At 42.2% G+C, this 21,225-nt stretch overlaps 1 protein-coding gene across 1 annotated transcript in view; it reads left to right on the top strand.

Annotated features, from left to right (window-relative positions):
* cdh13 (cadherin 13, H-cadherin (heart)) overlaps positions 1 to 21,225 on the top strand; it is a gene marked incomplete at its 5' end in the record, with an annotated part of 453,399 nt that overhangs the window by 316,864 nt on the left and 115,310 nt on the right. The gene's annotated exons all lie outside the window — the stretch shown is intronic.

Genomic DNA, 21,225 nt, shown 5'->3' with positions numbered 1-21,225 from the left:
CTTTTACACCAGTTCTGCCGTTATCTCCAGTGTATCTCCACACTGTCACGTTGCTAATCAAAGTAACAACAGAAGGACAAGCGGCTGCTAGAGAGTTTTAGTCAACATCTCCTGTTATTCCCTGTTGAACAGCAGAGACAAGTCCACATCAGGAGGCAGAACCGATGTGTGTCGGCGCTGATCTGTGCCTTCCTGCTGCTAGGCTCTGAGTCTGGCTCTGTGGAAACGGTCACACTCGGTCAGCTTTGTTTGGGAAGTGTTTCCAGACTCTGATAAAGGAGAAGGCGACCCACTGAGACAGAGTCTGGTGTGATGATGTGTAGGTTTGTGTCTGCGTATGCTCTTGTGACAGCCTGAAAGAGTTTCTTTTCTTGTATTCAACATGTAAGTGTAAATAAGGTTCAGTAAAGTCCAGGCTGCCCTGCAGTGGACGGGGTCTTGCAGAGTTTCCTGGTACGAGTTTCATATAAACAGTGATCATTTATACACAGCTATACTAAAAATGGAGGTTCTGTGAAAGTTTAAACCCTCAAACATCAGATTAGCATAATTTATTGTTTTATTGATGGTGAAATGCTAAGGAGGCGGAACTAAATGGTAGTAAAATATGGGGTTGGTTAAACACGGCGTCGGTGGGAACACGGCGTCGGTGGGAACACGGCGGGCGTCGGTGGGAACACGGCGGGCGTCGGTGGGAACACGGCGGGCGTCGGTGGGAACACGGCGGGCGTCGGTGGGAACACGGCGTGCTTCGGTGGGAACACGGCGAGCTTCGGTGGGAACACGGCGTGCTTCGGTGGGAACACGGCGGGCGTCGGTGGGAACACGGCGGGCGTCGGTGGGAACACGGCGGGCGTCGGTGGGAACACGGCGGGCGTCGGTGGGAACACGGCGTGCTTCGGTGGGAACACGGCGGGCGTCGGTGGGAACACGGCGGGCGTCGGTGGGAACACGGCGTGTGGTGGTTTGGATACGGCGGTGTATTTTTTAACACATATAAGAACCAATAACGTGTGTTTATCCTGCATTTATTTGTTTGTTTAATGATCATGTATTTAATATTCATTAGAATTTATTTATTTATTTAATCTTGTGTTTACTATCTATTATTTCTGCTCCATTTAGCTGCTTTACGTCACATTTTTTCGTCACACGCAGCAGATAAGTCTTATTTCACCTGTCGGTGCTTCCTGCTCCACCAAACCCACTCTTAACCTCAATCTGACATACAGGAGCTTGACTGAAAGGAGTGAAAGTGATTAATTTGCCTGATTGGTGGATGACAAGGACTGTTTGGAGCTGACGACCCAACGGGACGGCCCCGCCACCTCTCCTCCCCAGCGAACGGCACCCTAGTTTGATCTGCGCTAATCTAATTAACACTTTAGCAGGAACACCTGGGCTCTTCACTGAAGGATCTGTGACTGCTGTGTGTGCACAAACACATGTATTCACACATCCACATGTGCTTCCCAGATGGGCCTTTGATAGTTCTGGTGGTGGCGAGCGCAGGAAGATGATTACACTTAACTCAAATGCTCTCACCCTCACTCGCTTCTGTGCATGAACATGCACAGAATGCATGTTATTGCAGGGCGTGTGCGGTAATAAGGAACCATTTCAGCCCCTAATGTACATCCAACTGCACGCTAAATGACGCAATTAGGCTGCGATGTGATGGTGCACCTGATTAGATTAGGCCCGGCCGGTGCTTTCTGCAGCCTTAAACCCAACCTTGACCCCAATTAGCCTCACACTCATCAGAGCGAACCGAGGGACACCGGTGCTGCAGCAGCTTATCATCCTGCTGCTAATTGGCCTGATGAGGCGGGATAAATATGGTCAACACTGCAATGCAACCCCACCAATTAGGATGTGCATAGCAATGCCAAAAAAAATGGAGAAGAGCGAACGGAGCCAAGAGGTGATGTGTCAGACGCCATATGTGCATATTTACAGTTTTAGATTATCTGTAGAAGTCACTTTTAAATATTATGACCCCTGTTTAACACTCTGACACCAGAAAAAAGGTTAAAGGAGGGTCGATACTTTGGTCACACGTCTGATTTAACTGCTGGAATCTTTCATGGCTGACCAGGAACCAGATTCTGTCTGGATTTAATGGATGCAGATCTTAATGTTGCTGATATTCAACACCGATCAGTTTTTTCCAAATGGATCACCAGTCTGGGTGTTAAGATGGATCCTAAACTTAGCTTCGACACGTCTGTTTGATTTTCCAGCGGATTTCTTGTGCGCCGTTGCCTCCAAGAAAAACACGGAAGCACACAGGAAGTCAGAAGCCACAGCAGTGTAAAATGGGGCAAATTTCAAAATAAAAGCCCCGGCACAGATCTGCAATGGCTTAACTATCCAGTGATGCCAAGTTAAGTCAGTGGGAGTGGAGCTTCATCATAAACAACGAAATGTTCATCCTGGAGGTGGAGAATGGTTTTATACGACACCACGTATAGGATACGGCCCTTAGCAGGAAGGAGAAGCTCTGTACCGAGATGTCAGCGGAGGGGGGTGGATGGCGAGCTGAACACATCAATACCTTTTGTAATGTGTACTTCCCTTTCAGTCTGGCCGGCTGTTTGTAGAGACATAATGCCTTTTAAAAGCATGTAGGATTTCGGGATCTGCACTCGCTGGCGTGCAGCATCTGACATGCTGCTGGGGTGAGTTGAAACAGGAAGGTGATGCAAACCGACCTGGTGGAAATTATGACCTCATTCTATGACCTCAGGACCACCAGATGCCATCCAATCCTCACCCTGGAAGATGCAGAGAATCTGGTTCATACTTTTGTCCTGTCCAGGCTGGACTACAGCGTCCAGGATCCCAGTGAGGGTCTGCAGATAATAAAAGCTTCCCTCTCTGTCCTGTTCCCAGTGCAAAGTTTCCCTCCTTACCCCCCAGACTTCGTCATGTGCCCTCCGCCCTGCGACCAAAACCACCTTCCAGGCCTCCAGAACCAAGCTCTGCTCCCTGAGTAATGGGACCTGTTCCTCAGTGCAATGCCTCCCAAAACACTGCAAATACTTTCAGTCAAGACCTAAAACCAATTTTTATGTGAAAGCATTCTGATAAATGTCTCCTTTTAATATCTTAAAACTGATTTTATTTTTCTACTCTGTGAAGTTCATCACAAATAAAATGAGTTATTGATGTTCTGCAACAGCTCTTCTAACATTGCAATATTAATATCAAAACGCCTCCGAATGACTGCAAGCATCATCATCTTCTCCTCCGCGAACTGTGGATACACTTACAATGTTTGTTTAAATATTTTTATTTAGTACCATATAAAAATAGACATATTACCATAGAAACACCAGAAGCTGCACGACAACGTACTTCAATAAACTTTAATTAAAGTGTAGTATCAGAGGTAAAAAGTTTTTAGACGTGTTGGCTTATGGTGTCAAAAACAAAGGTTAATTAGATGTTTAGTAGCAACGGCAGGTGGTGGTAGAACAAGAATAAATACAGTTGTTTTTAAAATACTGCATGTTTCTTTACAAGTAAACTGCACTGAAAAGTTCATTTACCTGACTACATTTTAAACATGTTGGGAAAGAGGAAATGGACCATGACTCCTTGGTGTTTAGTTGTTGCTGTTTCACCAGGATTCACAAGTTTTTATTAACTCACAGCTGGGAGGCAAACAGCACGAGCAGACAGCACAGCTTGTCCAATGTCAAAGCAGACGAGCTGCATCGGATATAATGTAGACTATGTCCAGAGATGAGCCATAATAAAACACAATGATTGGAACGTGGGTCAAAACATTGCAGTGGTATGTGAACGGGATCGGCTAAAAAGGTCACCATAAGATGCTGTAGTTTTATATGTCCGAAAAATCTCCAAAAGGATATATTAATGTTGAAACGCAGTGTTCTGGACGGGGCTGCAGCGTATCAGCCCAACAAAACTCTGGTTTTATCCAAACAACACTGAAAACTCAACACTGCTGGACAATTTGACAGCAGAAGCGATTTGGCAAGAAGTGCAAACCTACTAACACGACTGGTGCTAAAGTACAGTGGTCCCTCGTCTGTTTGTGCGGATGTTCTGCAAAATGACAACTTTATTCATTTTTCATTGTTCAAATGCATGTTAAGGCTTAATTATCCATCCTTGGAGTGTTTACAGACCTTATGCAAACTATAATGAACATTTTCAACATTTTCACACTTGTTATAAAAACTCAAAAACCTACATATATTTACCAACGTGAATTTTTTTAATAATTACTACCTCCATGCGTCCACACCCTCGTCTGTAATGTCATTCTTCACACAATTAAAGCACAATGATGTTTATCGACCCAATACAAAAAACAAAGCACAGTCAGCTTGTTCCTGCAGTAAAATATGGACAGGATGGTATTTATAATGGGATTTATGTACTTACATGGCCAGTGCTGCTTTAAAAATCCTTAAAACATTGAGACTCAGAACCACCACATGGTGATTATTTATCCATCCACTGTCGTGCTTTTTGCTTTAGATTGATGTGTCATCCATCCATCCATCCATCTGTCCGTCCATCCATCCATCCATCCATCCATCCATCCATCCATCTGTCCATCCATCTGTCCATCCATCCATCCATCTGTCCGTCCGTCCGTCCATCCATCCATCTGTCCATCCGTCCGTCCATCCATCCATCCATCTGTCCATCCATCTGTCATCCATCCATCCATCTGTCCATCCGTCCGTCCGTCCATCCATCCATCCATCTGTCCGTCCATCTGTCCATCCATCCATCCATCTGTCCGTCCATCTGTCCATCCATCCATCCATCTGTCCATCCATCTGTCCATCCATCCATCCATCTGTCCGTCCATCCATCCATCTGTCCATCTGTCCATCCATCCATCCGTCCATCCATCCATCCATCCGTCCATCCATCCATCCATCTGTCCATCCATCCATCCATCCTTGCATCCATCTATCCATCCATCCATCCATCCATTCATCTGTCCATCCATCCGTCCATCCATCCATCCATCCATCTGTCCATCTATCTGTCCATCCATCCATCCATCCATCCATCTGTCCATCTATCTGTCCATCCATCCATCCATCCATCCATCTGTCCATCCATCCATCCATCCATCCATCCTTGCATCCATCTATCCATCCATCCATTCATCTGTCAATCCATCCGTCCATCCATCCACCCATCCATCCATTCATCTGTCTATCCTTCCATCCATTCATCTGTCCGTCCTTCCATCCATCCATCTGTCCATCCATCCATTCATCTGTCCATTCATCCATCTGTCCATCCATCCATTCATCTGTCCATTCATCCATCTGTCCATTCATCTGTCTATCCTTCCATCCATTCATCTGTCCGTCCTTCCATCCATCCATCTGTCCATCCATCCATTCATCTGTCCATTCATACATCTGTCCATCCATCCATTCATCTGTCCATTCATCCATCTGTCCATTCATCTGTCCATCCATCCATCCATTCATCTGTCCATCCATCCATTCATCTGTCCATTCATCTGTCCATCCATCCATCCATCCATCCATCCATTGATCCATCCATCTGTCTATTCATCTGTTGATCTGTCCATCCATCCATCCATCTGTCCATCCATCCATCCATCCATCCATCCATTGATCCATCCATCTGTCTATTCATCTGTTGATCTGTCCATCCATCCATCCACCCATCTGTCCATCCATCCATCATCCATTCATCTGTCCATCCATCCATCATCCATTCATCTGTCCATCCATCCATCCATCCATCAATCATCCATCCATCCATCCATCCAACCATCCATCATCCATCCATCCAACCATCCTTGCATCCATCCGTAGCTCCATGCAGATGAATGCAGACAGATTCAGGGAACATAAAATCATATGTTGGTGCTCACTAATGAGATTCCTGCCCAGAGATGTGTCATGTACATACATGGAGGATTAGTGTGTGAGTGTTTGAGAGATGCCAAATTCAGGGAGGCTGAGAGGCGTTGGATGCTTGCAGGGCAGCTGCACCACCTCTGTAACCCCGTGACAATCTCCATGGCAGCGTGTCTCCGCATATCATATATATTTTAAAATGGCACGGATGCTGGCAGCATACATGTGTAGCTATAAAATCTTCAGGAGATGGTTATTGTTGCATCTGAATGATCACATCATAATCCGAGCAGAGCATATCCACCCTGTATAGTTACCGTGATGAATCCATGATGTTCTCACAGCACAAAGGGAATCCGATGCATGTGTCCACAGACTAAACACATAATCTGTCTAAAGAAATGACGGCATGCACGGAGAGATGAGCAGATGAAATCAAAGGATGGTGGGAAGAAAAGAAGGAGAGAAATGCAGGAGCACAGGACCCAGTAGGACAGTCCTTTGAGCATTAGCAATGGGAGAAAATTGGGAGTTGTTTCACATGAGTGCATGTTGGATTGCTCTCTATTTTGTCGTTTCTTTCCATCTGAATTATTCGAACTATTCATTTGATTCTCCGCAGAGAGCAGCTGAAACCATGGCGGCCTGACACGTGAGCTTGTCAGATCTGTCTTCCCAAAGAAAGGCTGATTGTTGAGCCACTGTAGTCCGAACATCTGAATGTTCATTTCTTATTTCTTACTGTTTATGGCACAGTGGGTTTGTGTCTAATGGAGTCTTAATTAACAAGCAAAACTAAAAGAAGAGTAAAAACAACTGCTGAAATTAAATTATGATGATTTGGACTTTAATTCTCTTTGCAAACATTTGTAGAAAACAATTAAAAGCTCTGCTCATATTTGAACCAACGCGCAGCAGAAAACAAGGAGAAAACTTTTTATAATTTCACACAAGTTGTGTTTTTCAGCATGAACGCATTGCATGTTGTCCTTGGTATTCTGGACACGTTCATTTAGGGCTTTGTCACCAATTTAACGTTTAAACCCTGAAATGAAACAGTAAAACATGTCGAGGAGGAGTATTCTGAAGGTGATGTTTGTCAAACGTCTCGCAGAAATTAAACCATATTAGAATTTTCAAGCTTTTCCAGCACAGTCGTTTGCAAAAATGCTTTTTGGTTGTAAAAGTCATAGAAGTCTAAAAGCCAACTATGCTGTTTTGGAGTTCATGGCAGTGGCAGTGAAAGGAACAGCAGGTCAGGCTTCTCGCTGACAATAGTATTTTATTTTTTTAGTCATATTTTGGTGACACTGCTACTTTTTCACTTTTTTTATTTAGATAGACTCAAAAGGCCAGTCTGATTCATTTCCTGCATGTTTGTCAGTGTGCTTGGTAAGTGGGCACTATCAGGTAAATCAAACTGATTACGAGCTGCTGCTGATGGTGGCGTGTGCAGCGTCGGTGTGGTGGTCTCACAACACAACTCTGCTAAATATAAAGCCTCGTCCAAGCTGCACGGAATCCTTTTGGCTTTTGACCCGTTTAAATGTTTGTTTTACCACAAAGTAACTTTTATACATTTATATTTCTACAGCACCTCCCAGCCTCTATAAAGTAGAAAGTCAAAAACATTTATTTGTAGAGCACCTTTCATATGTGAAGCATTGCAAAGTGCTCTACACATATAAAAACAACAAAGAAAACAAATAATCATTCACACACACATACTGAACACACACCCCCCAATCCCATGGTTGCATGTCAAATGTCTAAATAGTCTCTGTCTCTTTAACCAAAAAAAAACAAAACAAACATCCATCCATCTTCTGTCGCTTATCCGGGGTCGGGTCGCGGGGGCAGCAGCCTAAGCAGGGAAGCCCAGACTTCCCTCTCCCCAGCCACATTTGCCAACTCTGCGGGGGGGATCCCGAGGCGTTCCCAGGCCAGCCGAGAGATATAATCCCTCCAGCGTGTCCTGGGTCTTCCCCGGGGTCTCCTCCCAGAGGGACGTGCCTGGAACACCTCACCAGGGAGGTCCAGGAGGCATTCTGACCAGATGCCTGAGCCACCTCAACTGGTTCCTCTCGATGCGGAGGAGCAGCGGCTCTACTCTGATCTCCTCCCGGGTGACCGAGCTCCTCACCCTATCTCTAAGGGAAGAAAAACAAAAATGAATAAGAATAAACATCTGGCTTGGCAAACTGTGAGGAAATAATATCCTGGGGATCCTTTCATACCAAGGTCCAACCCACCCATAATTCTCGAGTTCGTCACCACTAGAACAGACATAACTCAGGTTAGGCCTAGATCCACACCGCAGCCAAATGTCTACAATGCAAGGGTTGACCTGTTAAAGGCCATCCCCATAGCAAGGACACGACAAAGTTGAGTAGGCATAGCTCTCAGCACAGAGGATCCCCATGAGGTAAAAAGACTTACATAGACTAAAAACCAGATAAGATTATCTAAAAGCTAAAACCAAAAGGTCCTGAGCCTCTTTTTCAAGACATCAGTCATCTCTGCAGCCCTGAGGTTCTCGGCAGGCTGTTCCACAGATGGGGGCCAAAATGATGAAAGGAGGCCTCGCCGTAAGTTTTGGTCCTCGCTTTAGGAACACGTAAAATGCCGATTAAAGACGCTTTGGTCAGACAGTGGGGTAACTTTAGTCTTATAAAGCTAAGATATGCCTTGAACAGCAAACATGTAGGCTGGTTTTTTGTTCCTGATTCAGAGTTATGTCTGTTTGCAAACTAATATCTACCAAGAAATGTCCGGCATGTCCTCAAGTCTGACCTACCGCTTCTTTAAACTGACGTACGTCCACGTTACGGAGAGTTCTTTATCGAGATTAAGTAATTGTGGATTTTTGATGTCTTCGCTTGACATTTTGTTCCCTGATCCATTTATTTCTAAACCTGGAGCTGTACACCAAGATGTGCATACCTTCAACTTTTAGCAGAGATAGGAGGGAAGGTCTGGCTCTGAGCTCATTGTCGATTGACTTTATTGTCTACTAATCATTGCTGCCTGAGTTTTCCTGTCAGAAATTCAGTAGTTGAACAATACTGCATTAGAAATTATGTGAAATGAAATTAAAAATACTTTTAGTCCTCAAAGGGAAATTAAATAGTGTAGTATATGACAGCATTATAGCAGGTGGTTGTTGCTGTACTGACACTGCGACCAATGAAAAAGCCTAATAAGGGAGAATATGAGACAGTTTTTTACCAGCTACATTTATTCCACCCCAAAGCATCTGCAAGTGGAGCAGACAGAGAAAAACCTGCAGAAAATTTTGTGCAGGACTGGATTTAAACCGGGAATGTCTGAACTGAGAGTTGAGGTTCCATTCTGGTTGTTGACATCATGGTTTCTCGAGCATCAGCGTCGCCTTGTTGAACCCGTTAGATGTTCTTTTAACAGCAGTGATTATTTTATTAAAAGTGGCAACTAAGAAAACAAATAACTGTTTAGAAGTGTTTTCCATTGGTTCAGTCCATCCTCTGGCAGCTCAGTCCCGTCAGGCTCTGAAAGTTCAGAAACTTTCTTTAGCTGTTACCAGCTCCCTGCAGGAGTGATGGTCAGCACATTTCTAGGAAATATCAGGGAAGACTCTCTGGGGTTTTAGTCTTTTTGGCACAGTGCTGTCCCTTCAGGGAAGACAACAAATCTCCGATTCTGATGGGCCGAGTTTGAAACATGATCCAAACGCAGTGAATTGGCTTCAGCTTACTCTTTCGGTTTAATGCTGCATCACTTATTTCTTATGGTCCATTAAGTGTTCTGTGATTTGTATGCAGGGAGGTTAGAGGTGTAAAAGATGGAATGGCCAAGTCAAGATGATAACCTATGAATTCTACGTACGACACGTCGAGTGAACAGCGTGCGGTGAATGAAGCAGCTGTAGCATATACATGCTAAACACGTGTCTCAGAGCAGCTCATCTCTGCACAGAATTTCCTAATTGATTGATTTCATTTTTCTTTGTAAAGGAAAACAGGAAATACTACGCCACAGTCAGCAGAGACGCAGTCAGACTGGAGGGGGGGATTGCCTGAGGCGACTTCTCAGCATGTTTAAAATGCAGATTATTTGCAGATTTAGAACAAAAAGGTTAAAAGTGCAAATAAAAATGCAATTATCTTTTCCATGTATGCAGCAGACATGCATGCAGAGAAAATGCATTCCTAAAGCCGTTAGGGTCATGCACCGCTGCACATATCAAGTTCAAAAACCTTTTCCAACATTATTTTCTTCTGTATGTAAAATGAATATTCTGCCATTAATTTTCCTTTATTTTCAAATTAAAATTTTTACATGAGAAGACAAAGTTTCGACGTTTTCACGTTTTAACTTTTTCTTCTTTTGTCTTTGTCTTGTCCAGCATTGAGTCAGGCAGAATGATTTTCTAGGTGCTGTGTTCTGCTGAGCAAATGGACTCTGCCAAGGGAAGCATTATAGATATGGTGCTTCCCCTCATATTCTGGATTCCTATTTTATTTTTCTGTTTATTTTACATAATTGTTTGTATTACAAAGTTTGTGTTGCTGGACTGGACCGGAGAGGACAGAAGAGGGACAGATAGAGAATCAAGAAGAAGAGAAAACAGAAAAACGCCCCGTAGAGAGAAAAAGGGAGAGGAAAAAGAGAAGAAGAACCAAGTCATGGTTTAACTTTATCATCAGGTAGATTCTTCTGTCCGGTTCAGATCATTCTGCGTCAATTCATGTGACGATCCAGAAAGTGTCAAATATCTTTAAAAGTGAGCAGAAGAAAAGGGGAGGGCGGTGAATGATGAAACACTCTTATTGCTGTGTCACGCTGCCAATTTAATCCTCATATTTCTCTGTCTTTTTCCTTTAGATGAATGCTAACCATCCTCAGAACCCCAATGAAAGAAATAGATGGCTTGTGTAGGTTTCATGGCCCAGATAAGGGTCTCCCGGGTCTTCTAGCCTTTTGTAATTAACTTTTGTCAAAGTGATTAATCATAAATCCATAGAGGTGGAGTTCAAGACGCTGCCAGTGACCTGTGAAGTGGAGCTGAAATGTTGGAGAAAGACGAAGGTTGTGATATCCGTTTACTGCTAGAAACGCCTACATTTACATTTGTGTGTGTGGAAATGGTCTCCTATAAAACATGACGGTGTCTCACTTCTCTGAGCTTAACGGAGCGAGAGCAGCATAACCGTCCCAGTGTGGCGTTTCTGATTCCACTTTGCCATGCAGCTTGTTGCGGGTCGCCTCAGTTTGCCTTGAATCACACTGGGAGCTGCAGTGCCTCCAGCTGCACTAATTATCTCATTACTACTAATGACAAAATTACAGATTATCCAACGCTTAAACAATACCTCCCATTAAACCAAGACTTTTTGCAGTATCTTGTAGCCACGCTGACGGATCTACCCCAGATCACAGTATAATCCCTTCGATTGGCAGTTCGCTGGAAAAGTGTTAAGTTTTGTGGATCCTCTGACTTTTCCTGACATTCCTACTGGTGGAAGATTTTCCTATAAGACATGAGCGTCCTTTTAGGGAAGCCTCTCTCAAACTGGGAGTGTCGAGATCATTTCAGACGGTCGTCATATCATGGTAAAAACTAAACATAAAAAATTTAAGTTATCACATGTCACATTAAAAATCTTAATTTGGTAAAATCTCAACAAGCAAAGCAGATTTTTGGCATATGGGCGTCTTGTCACAGTGGGGAACCAAACCTACCAAAAACTACTTTTTCCTAGATTCTCAGAGTTTCCAGCCTTAGATTTGAAGGATTCTGCAGGATGAAAGTTCTCAAATCACACATCAACCAGTCAGCGGTGGTAATGAAGCAAATCACTGCATTTCATCTACGTAATGGCGTTTCGTCTATGTAATGGCTGATGGTGACCAGAGCAGGATGGAGGAGTCCGAACACCAAACGTCCACGTCAAGCGCATGTTTGTTGAGGCTGCAGTTTGAGGTTGAACACCTAGCTGGTCTAGCTCGTCTAACAAGTCACAAAGAGGCTATGGAGTCACTGCTTTAGGATGGAATCCACACTAAAACACCATGCAATGCCTGAATACATTCACCTGCATCACTAGGTGCATTTCCATTACACCCAGAATTGTGCGAAAAACTAAATATTGTAAAAAAAAAACAAACACTAATGGAAACACCTATAATTAAAAAGAAAACTGAAATATTACTAAAAAGTTTTTACACTCATGAAGTGTTTTTTTTGTTTTGATAATGTTGCAAAAGTGCAATGGAAACACTTTATTTGCATTTACGTGTCACCAAATGTGACACGTGACCAGTTTATTTCCAGTAAAGATGGTGCGGTGCGGAACAAACAGGGAAATTTTTGGGTTTTAAAAATGAAAATGCGGGAATAAAAGCTTTGAAAAGCTGTAGAACATCCCAAATTTACGCTACGTGGCTACCTTGCACAGGCCGCAATTCTCGTAAAATCTCATCCGGCAGGGAAGATTTTACAAGAACTTATGTCCTAAACATTGTTCGATGGAAACACCTGCAAATCACAATTGCTGTTTGTCAAAACTTAGAAATATTGCGTATGTGTGATGTAAGGCGACCTCAAGTGTTTAGAAAGGCGCCAAACAAATAAAATGTATTATTATTGTTATTATTATAAATGTATTGCTTTTAAAAATGTAATGGAAATGTAGCTACTGCCATTCTATCAGTGCATACTGAGAGACTGAATCATGAAACCATGTATATGTTCATCTTCAGAAACATAAAACAGCTCATAATCCTCAAACATGATGTAACACGGAGGCTAAAAGGAGGCAGACAACAGCGCATGTCCTCACGAGAGCAGAGACAATGCCTCGCTTTGAATCTCGACTTTTTCTCCTAGCCTCGCTGACAGACATAACAAGCTTTAATGAAAGACCTCTGCAGAATCCAACGCTTGAATCCTCTTTCCACTCATTTTAAAGTTGCAGCGGTTATAAATAACATCACTGATGTCTCAGAAACTTTGTGGGATTGTTCCACTAACGAGACATGAAACAAGGAATTCATGCAGCGAGCGTAGAGGAAGACGGGTTGAAAACGCATAAAGCAGGAAGGATGAAGGTGTGTATATGTTAGCGCTGAACGTGGAATCCATATCTGCTCCATACTGAAGAGCAAACCAGTAACAGCTGGATGCTTTGGACTGTAAATGCTCATCGCTCATACAGCTGTGGAGAGAATGAGTAGACCGCTTATGTTTTCCAGATAAATGTACCTTTAGTTGTTCCAGAACATAAAACAAGGCTGGGCTAGTCATTTTTTATACAACTGTTGATTTATTTCCTTTGTTACCGTGTTTTCCTGATGAAGAGTCTCTGGTTCTGTTACTCTTCCACCCTGATGACGTGTACGATGTGGGGAACAGAACTCCACCATCTCTAACTTTTGCCAAACCATTCCAATGTTTAATCTGATGAATATGAAGACAGCTGTGGATTAATCACACGTGTGCAGCTAGCAGGCCGTCTGTGGACAGCGGGGTGTTACACCTGAAATTGTTGCCTTAACAAATTTGTGCTTGAAGATGAAATGAAGGCATTTCTAAGAAACTAAAACTCATCTCTGCTTCATCTGCAAATTACAGTGTTTACTGTAATAATGTTTAGTGTATTAACTTTGTGTTATTTCCACAGATTAATGTCTTTACATTGAAAGCTCTAATATGAATACAATCATGGTTAAACTCTCCGTGGGGTTTTAATCTGGTTAAATAAAGGTTTAATCAAAGAAAGATGATGAACAGGGTTTGATGTTAACAAACTGAGTATCAGCATAAAGCTGAAACAAACAGCATCGTACTAATTTTAATGTATTTATATCCTATAACAGGCATGTAATACAGGAACTGAGCCTATCTGAGGCTTTAAAACCAAAACCTTATTGATCAGAATCAGAATGGTTTTTTTTTATTTGTCATTTGCTACGTTTACATGGGAGTTTTAGTTCCTCTTTAATTCAGAATAAAAGTTAATTCTGATTTAAACTGATGAAAAACTACCATGTAAACACTTAACTCCTAATTCTAATTCCTATGTGGAATTAAACTTAATCCTGATGTAAGTGTCTGGTTTATTCCCATTTTAATCCCGATCTATTTAATTCCTCTGTCATGTAAACCTTCGTTCCGCTCTAAGTTAACTCCGGTCGTTCTGAGCATGCTCGTTACCTTGACTACCCGATGACGTTGTTTTACCTCCCGTGTTCGGTGCTCTATCTTTCTTCTCCTTCTCAGCTGCTGCAGAAAGTGAAGTAGTATGCTGGTGTTGAGCTGCTACTTCACATTTATAATAAAAATAAACTGGTTCTTATTATATATTTTTTTATATATTATATATATATTATTATTATATTATATATATATATATAAGTTACGACTGAAAAGACAAGAAGCAGGGAGCCAACTTTGTTTCTGGTATACGTCATACGTCACGTGCTCCCTCTGTCCAATCAGAACCCTTCCCAACCCGCCGCCCTAAAGAGGAATTAAATGAAGGACGTGTTTCATGTAAACTTTCATTTGGCGTTATTATTTTCATATTAACTTGTAGGACAATGCATTGATTATGAATTATTAATTCCAAATTAAAAAACCTCATGTAACTGTAGCCATTGCATGTGTCACATACAGCAAAATTACACCATCTAACCTATAAAGAACTGCAAACATACAAAAACACACACTTATTCCCCTAAACACGCCTTGACCCTAAACATTAAAACAAGCATTTACAAACAATAAAAGCAATAAAACAGACAAATAACATTCATAAATTAATTAAAAAAAAAAAAAAAAAACTGAAGTAGATGGTTGCAAAATGAGGTAAAGTGTGAAATAGCAGATTTTCCACTTCTTGTATATATAAGAAGCTTTTCAATGCAGAGGACAAAAGAAACCGCTTGAGTTGTTAGAAGAAAAGAGGTCTGCACCAGAAGAAGAGAGAGAGAGAAATATAAAGCAGTTGAAGAGATTAAGGTGGGAGAATTAATGTTGCTCTTGTAGAAACACTCTCACTACTGGCTTTTCATATAATTCCTATTGGATTTTTTTAAAAAGCCATTTCATGTCTGTCATCATTTATCTAAGCGTTGGAAAAGAAGCCTGGAGAATAAGCAGTGGTTTGAGCGAGCACTAGCGGAGGGCCGGAGGAGAACAAAGGACCCTCTGCCAATTTGATTATAATATCACACCTATTCAGACAGTTAATGTGGTGTCTCAGATGTCAGGCTGTGCTCTTTCTCTCCCAGTCCCTCTGCTCCTTTCCTCACTTATCCCTCTCAATTTCCCTCCCTCATCCTTTCCTTTCTCCTCGCTTTGTGTCGGGGATCAGCCCTTACTTGAGGGGCTTTGATGAAATCCTTTCCAGGCAGAATGTGGCAGCCTGAAATGTCAGTCCCAGATCAGATGCTGCTGCAACACATGGCCTGTCATATTATTTGGTGCGCTCGACTTCATTAGCTCTTAGCTTTACCAAACACGATCACTCAGTGCAACCACTGCTGGCTTTTCTGGTTTGTTTTACAGCGACACTGGGCGTCGGTACGAAGACTTTAGCTGCGTTTAAATCACACCTAGAATCTCTCATAACCTAAACATGGCAGCAAAAGCGTTCAATTTAGGAACAAAATCCTCTCAAATATCAAAAATGTCTTCAGGCTGCCATAAGCTGGTTTTTCACACATTCTATTCTATTCTATTCTATTCTATTCTATTCTATTCTATTCTATTCTATTCAGTTCTGTTCTATTCTACAGTCATTTAGCAGACACTTTTATCCAGAGACTTACATATGAGTGAGAACAACAGAAGCATGAAATCAAACAGTAGAGGACATGGTAGGAAGGTGCTGGTGGACTGTCCAGTTGGACGCAGGTCCTTCCATGAAGTGCTACAGGCTTTTTGTTTTGTTTACTCCCTTCCCACCCCATAATGTCACCTATGTTATAATACAAAGTATTAATACCATAAAGTTTGTGGGCTAAGTTCTCCAACTTTCCAACAAAAATAGCTATACTAAGTGGTGAAGTTCTCCTTGAAGAGCTGAGTCTTCAGCCTGCTCTTAAAAGTAGACAAGGACTCTGCAGAGCGGACAGAGTTTGGGAGATCATTCCACCATCGTTGCACAACAGAGGAGAAGAGTCTGGCTGGTGATTTAGTCCCACGTTGTGGTGGTAACACGAGGCGTCTTTCACTGGTGGAACGTAGCTGTGGAGAGGGAGTGTAGGCCTGGATTAGGGAGTGAAGGTAGACGGGAGCCGTTTGACTTATTGTTTTGTAAGACAGAAGCAAAGCTTTGAATTTGATGCGTGCTGCCACCGGAAGCCAGTGAAGAACGATTAGCAGCGGAGTGACGTGAGCTTGTTTGGGTTGGTTGAAGACCAGACGCGCTGCGTCATTCTAAATCATCTGCAGAGGTTTAACAGAGCATGCAGGCAGACCTGCCAGTAGGGAACTGCAGTAATCGATGTGTAAGATGACCAGAGCCTGAACCAACAGCTGAGCTGTGTGTTCTGTCAGGTACCTCTGATTCTCTTGATGTTGTAGAGAGCATATCGACAGGTACGGGCAACCGAGGCAACATGGACCTTAAAGGTCAGCTGGTCCTCCACCATGACCCCAAGATTCCAGGCAGCAGGCGTAGGAACAAGTGTGACAGAGTCAAGCTTCACACTTAATTGTGGATGTAAGGAAGGATTGGCTGGACAGACAATGAGCTCTGTCTTGGACAGATTGAGCTGAAGGTGGCGATCCTTCATCCATGCAGAGATATCAGCAAGGCAAGCTGATATTCTCATTGAGACGGTTGTGTCATCCGGAGGAAAGGAGAGGAAAAACTGAGTGTCATCAGCATAACAGTGATAGGAGAAGCCATAAGAGCTTCTAACTGCAGTGAGGAGGTGTATAGTGAGTGTAACATATAAAAGTATGTCTCAATACTTTTTCACATTTTCACGTCATTGGATGTGATGTAGGGGGTCATGTGACCAGGTCATTTCAAGCAAAGATGGCGCTCTGGGGAACGACAAAGGGTGACATAGAAGTGCTTTTACAGATAATGAAACATATAACCGTGACGAATCCGTCACTGCAAGTGGGAAACGCTGAAACAACCTGGTTACCTGGCTATCCGACTACCTGGTGTACGCTGCAATGCTCATAAACTCTTGTCCAGTTACGACCAACACGCTAAAAACGATGAAAACAGCTGCAGATGGCAACTGCAGTTTGTTGAAATCGTTTTTATTTTGTGAAAAACTGTAAAAGAAACAGCTAATTGTGATTTTCTTTCTCGCCTTTAGTCAGTTGATTAACGCTGAGATAATGCAGATGTTTTTCCAGCTGCTGTTGCTTTGTCACTGCTTTGCTCCAAATGTCAGCTGTTTGATGGATGTCAGTGCTTTCTTGAGGAAAACCCTCTGTTTCCCATCAAGCTACTGTGCCATGAGATTTAACTTTTTTAATTTAATGTCTTATGTAATACTTGGATGGGTTTAATTTAGTGACTAAAAGAAACTTGACCATACTGCCAGTAACGCTGTGGTTGTCTTTACATTCCAAGGATATGACGGGGTGATGCCAGCGAGGATACGCTGTTTCCTTTCTCTGAGAAGCCTTAATCTTCCCGCTCCTCGTGGTGCATTTAAAGGACAGACAAATCAGTCATAATGGCTGAAAAGAGAGTCTTTACAGGACAAAGGAGGAGAGAGAGGTACTTAAAAAAGGAACCAAACTGTTTAAGTGCATGTTTATCCAGGCTGCAGCTGATAAACTGTGACAAAAACACAAAAGACCTTAACTGAGATGGTGTGCAGCCGTTAAATTATGGTGCATAATACCCATTATTATGTTATCATGAGCATCCCAGTTTTAAAGAAAAATCTTACTGCCGATCATTTGGGTGTCACAGAGACTCTGTTATTACTTCAATGTTCTTCATGCATTCAGTGCAGATATTCTCATTATCACATAAAGTATAGCCACCAGCGTGTCACATCTATTATGTTTCCACCATCTGGGATTATTTCTGTTTGACTTTCATGTTTGGTCTCATCGGTGGAATCAAATAAAAATTATTGGTTGATGTTTGAAATCGATCACAACACATGCTGAAGGTTAAACTTTGACACATGAAGCAGCTGAAGTAGCAGCGATATTTGCTTCTGTTATTATCCGGGTTGCTTTTCAGTCACTCGTCTGAATGGAAGACAACATCCTACTGAATCTGTCTGGTACAACAGAGACGCAACAAGTCCTGTTTTACTGATAATACTTCAACATTAACAGTAAAGACAGAGGTTATGTTATACCCTTATTGTGCTTTAAGCATACAAATATATTTATTGTCTGAGGCGTTTTTTAGATTCCTTTATTTTCCTGTTTTATCCTGCTAGTGCAGCATCTCTTAAACAGCTAAGCTTAAGTCTGCTTTCCTTTCAGACCATCAAAATTCCAGTTTATTCACAGTTTTATGGATTTTTGGTTTGCCACGACGTTCCTTTCTGACCTTATAATACGTGTTTCCCATTCACTTTGATGGCACAGCGATGAGAAGAGTCTCAAAGCAGAGAAACTTTGCAACTTTTGCTTCTAGGATGCCGCAGATCAGCTTTACATACCTCGCCATGTGCTAGAACTGGATAACATATCAGCTACTTCAAACGTGCAGCTCTGCTGACTCATACAAAAAATGCAAAAGGACATTATCAGTGGAAGAAAGAAAACAATATCAGTGACTTTTATTGGCTGAAGAGGTCTTGGAGAAGAGACAAGATGAAGACAATGCTGGATTAGCCGTAGTTGGGAAGTATATGACTGAGAAAAGCCAAAAGTTTCATATTCAGACTTTACCAGCGATTAAAGCTTTCTTACCTTCAATGTGAGAATGTGTAAATCTTTTACAGATTTGACCTTGCAAACTAGAACATGAAGGATGAATGTAAAGGAAAACTATTTCTGCAGGCAATGACAGCAACAGCATGGCTGCGGAGAAGTTTAATCAAGTGCTTCCAGACAAATCATCAAGAGGCTTAAAAAGAGAGGGTTGACTAAGGGGAGTGTCTCAATCAACACAGTGCCAGCAGAAGTTTTCTGACACCTGAAGGGAAAATTCCCCGTTGCTGTAACTCCAACCTAGAGCGAAAGTGAGCATCTTTCCTGGCCAGGTAGTGCCAGGGAGTTTATAATTGAGTTGAGACTCAGGAAAAGCTCATTAAGATGTTGTCAGTCGCTAGAGGAGGCCACGCTCAATGTGTTTAGACACCGGTGAGACTGCAGCTATCCCAGAGCCTTGCTCCTCTCCAGCTGGAGGGCATAAGTACACGTCTGTGCTCAGGTGTACATGTGTGTTTTTAGAGATGGCATGTGTGCACTCGTGTGTGATTGCGTGCATGAGTTTAATAAACTCACAGGTCCGTGGAGCACCATCTGTCTGTGTTTGATGGTGCAGGAGCCGGTTGTGAGGCACACCCTTGTCACTCACTATGTGTGACAAACAGTTGATAGAAACACCTGTTTATTGTCTTGCACTTTCCACTATCTCTGCTGGAAAAGCTGCTTGCATGCAGATTAGGACAAGAGGCAACTGCAGCTGCTAAAATCTCCACTTCCAGCCTTTTGTATTCATTATATATTTATTGTTCCTCATTTTTCCTTATTGCACATAAATATCTCAGTGAATTATTCATCTGTTTTGCAATTGGAAAGAATGTTTATGAATAGCGTAGTTAAAACAATGAGAGTGGAACGCACACTGTGTCTAACTGCATTGATGTGATGATTAAAATAAGCCTCGAGGTGTTTAGCCCTTGATCTGTCGATCCCCCCACCCCCCGCCTGCCACAAATGAAATTGATTGGAGCAATATCTGTGATGAACAGGCAAACACTACAGATGGCTTCTCATTGACAGTTTCCACTCAGCACATGATATGTGGGCAGCATTGAGTGGTATTGAGTCATCTCCCTGAACAATTTCATCAACAATAATCTGATAGACCATCCATATACTAGTAAATATCGCAGATAAGATGAAGCAAGCGGGATGAAGGGCATGCTGCAGGTGAACTTGTAACCAAAGACTTTTAAATGCATTTATTTTATACGTTTACCAAAACATGCTTCAGATACAGCTCTCCTATGAGCTCAAGGTGCAGACTCTTATACATCCAAGCTAGAACAAAGGTTTTGGAATTAAAGCTCTTTAACATCCAGCTGCCTCCTTTGAAGAGACTGAAACTAATTGGACAGTTAACTCTGAAGCTGCTCCATGAGCTTCGTTGGCTGTTTAAGTCATTATCAGTCAAGCAGGTTAAAAGGTCTAGAGTTTGGCATTCACATTTGGAGGCTGAACCCACAACAAGCAGCCAAAAGAGTTCTGAATGAATATGAAACAGACCATAATGAGACTGGAACCAAAAAAAAAAAAAAAAAAAGAACCATGAAAATCCAAAGTAGAGGACATTTTCTGTTCAACATAGTGGAGGCAGTATGATGGTATGGGCTTAAAGGACTTCTAGCAGCTCTAAATCCGAAACAGTTGGAGGAAATCTGAGGTTACATGGATTTACTTTCTGCTTTAATTCAGCAAAGCTGACTGGACGTCACATCCCAGCACAGATGAACAATGAGCCAAAATATACAGAGAAAGGTGCTTTTAAGGTAAAGTGGACTATTCTGCTATGGTTGAGTCAGTCGTCATGTAAATTTCAAAGGAGGAGCAGAAAGACCCACAAACAGACAACAGAGGACAACTGCAGTAATGGTCAAGCAATAGACCAAGGAGGAGGAAAGCCGTTTGGCGTTCATGGGTTCCAGACTTAAGAGGGAAAGCTGGCATTTGGCGTTAATGGGTTCCGGACGTTCATCAACATAAAATCAATATTTTAGAGCAATGTTTGTTGTCTAGTCACTCATCAGCCGCTGAAATGACAATAATTTGCATAAAAATGTTTGCAGTTTCTAAATACTTCATAGGATATTTTTGTTCATCCCATTAAATTACACTGGAAAGATTCGGTTACATCCCTGTTTTAAGCCCAATGTGGTGCCATGCGGAGACCAAATGATGAAAATCCTTTAAATATTTCTGAGTCTACCTGTGAATGTAAGTGCAACCCATGAAGATTTACACTTGCTCTGTTGGAGAGCAGCATGATGATGCCGTTTCATTGCAGCTTCATCCTTTCATCCAACCAATGCTGTAAAATAACACAATTCTCATGATGAATTCCTGCAGTTATCTCCATCATAAAGAGATTTCTTGATGGTTTGTTTTGTTCTTTTAGTCTGTATGCAGTTCATTTTCATT

Source organism: Telmatherina bonti (assembly GCF_933228915.1).
Source record: "Telmatherina bonti genome assembly, chromosome: 2".
NCBI classification, from domain to species: Eukaryota; Metazoa; Chordata; class Actinopteri; order Atheriniformes; family Telmatherinidae; genus Telmatherina; species Telmatherina bonti.
This window is presented reverse-complemented; position numbering and strand designations above follow the sequence as displayed.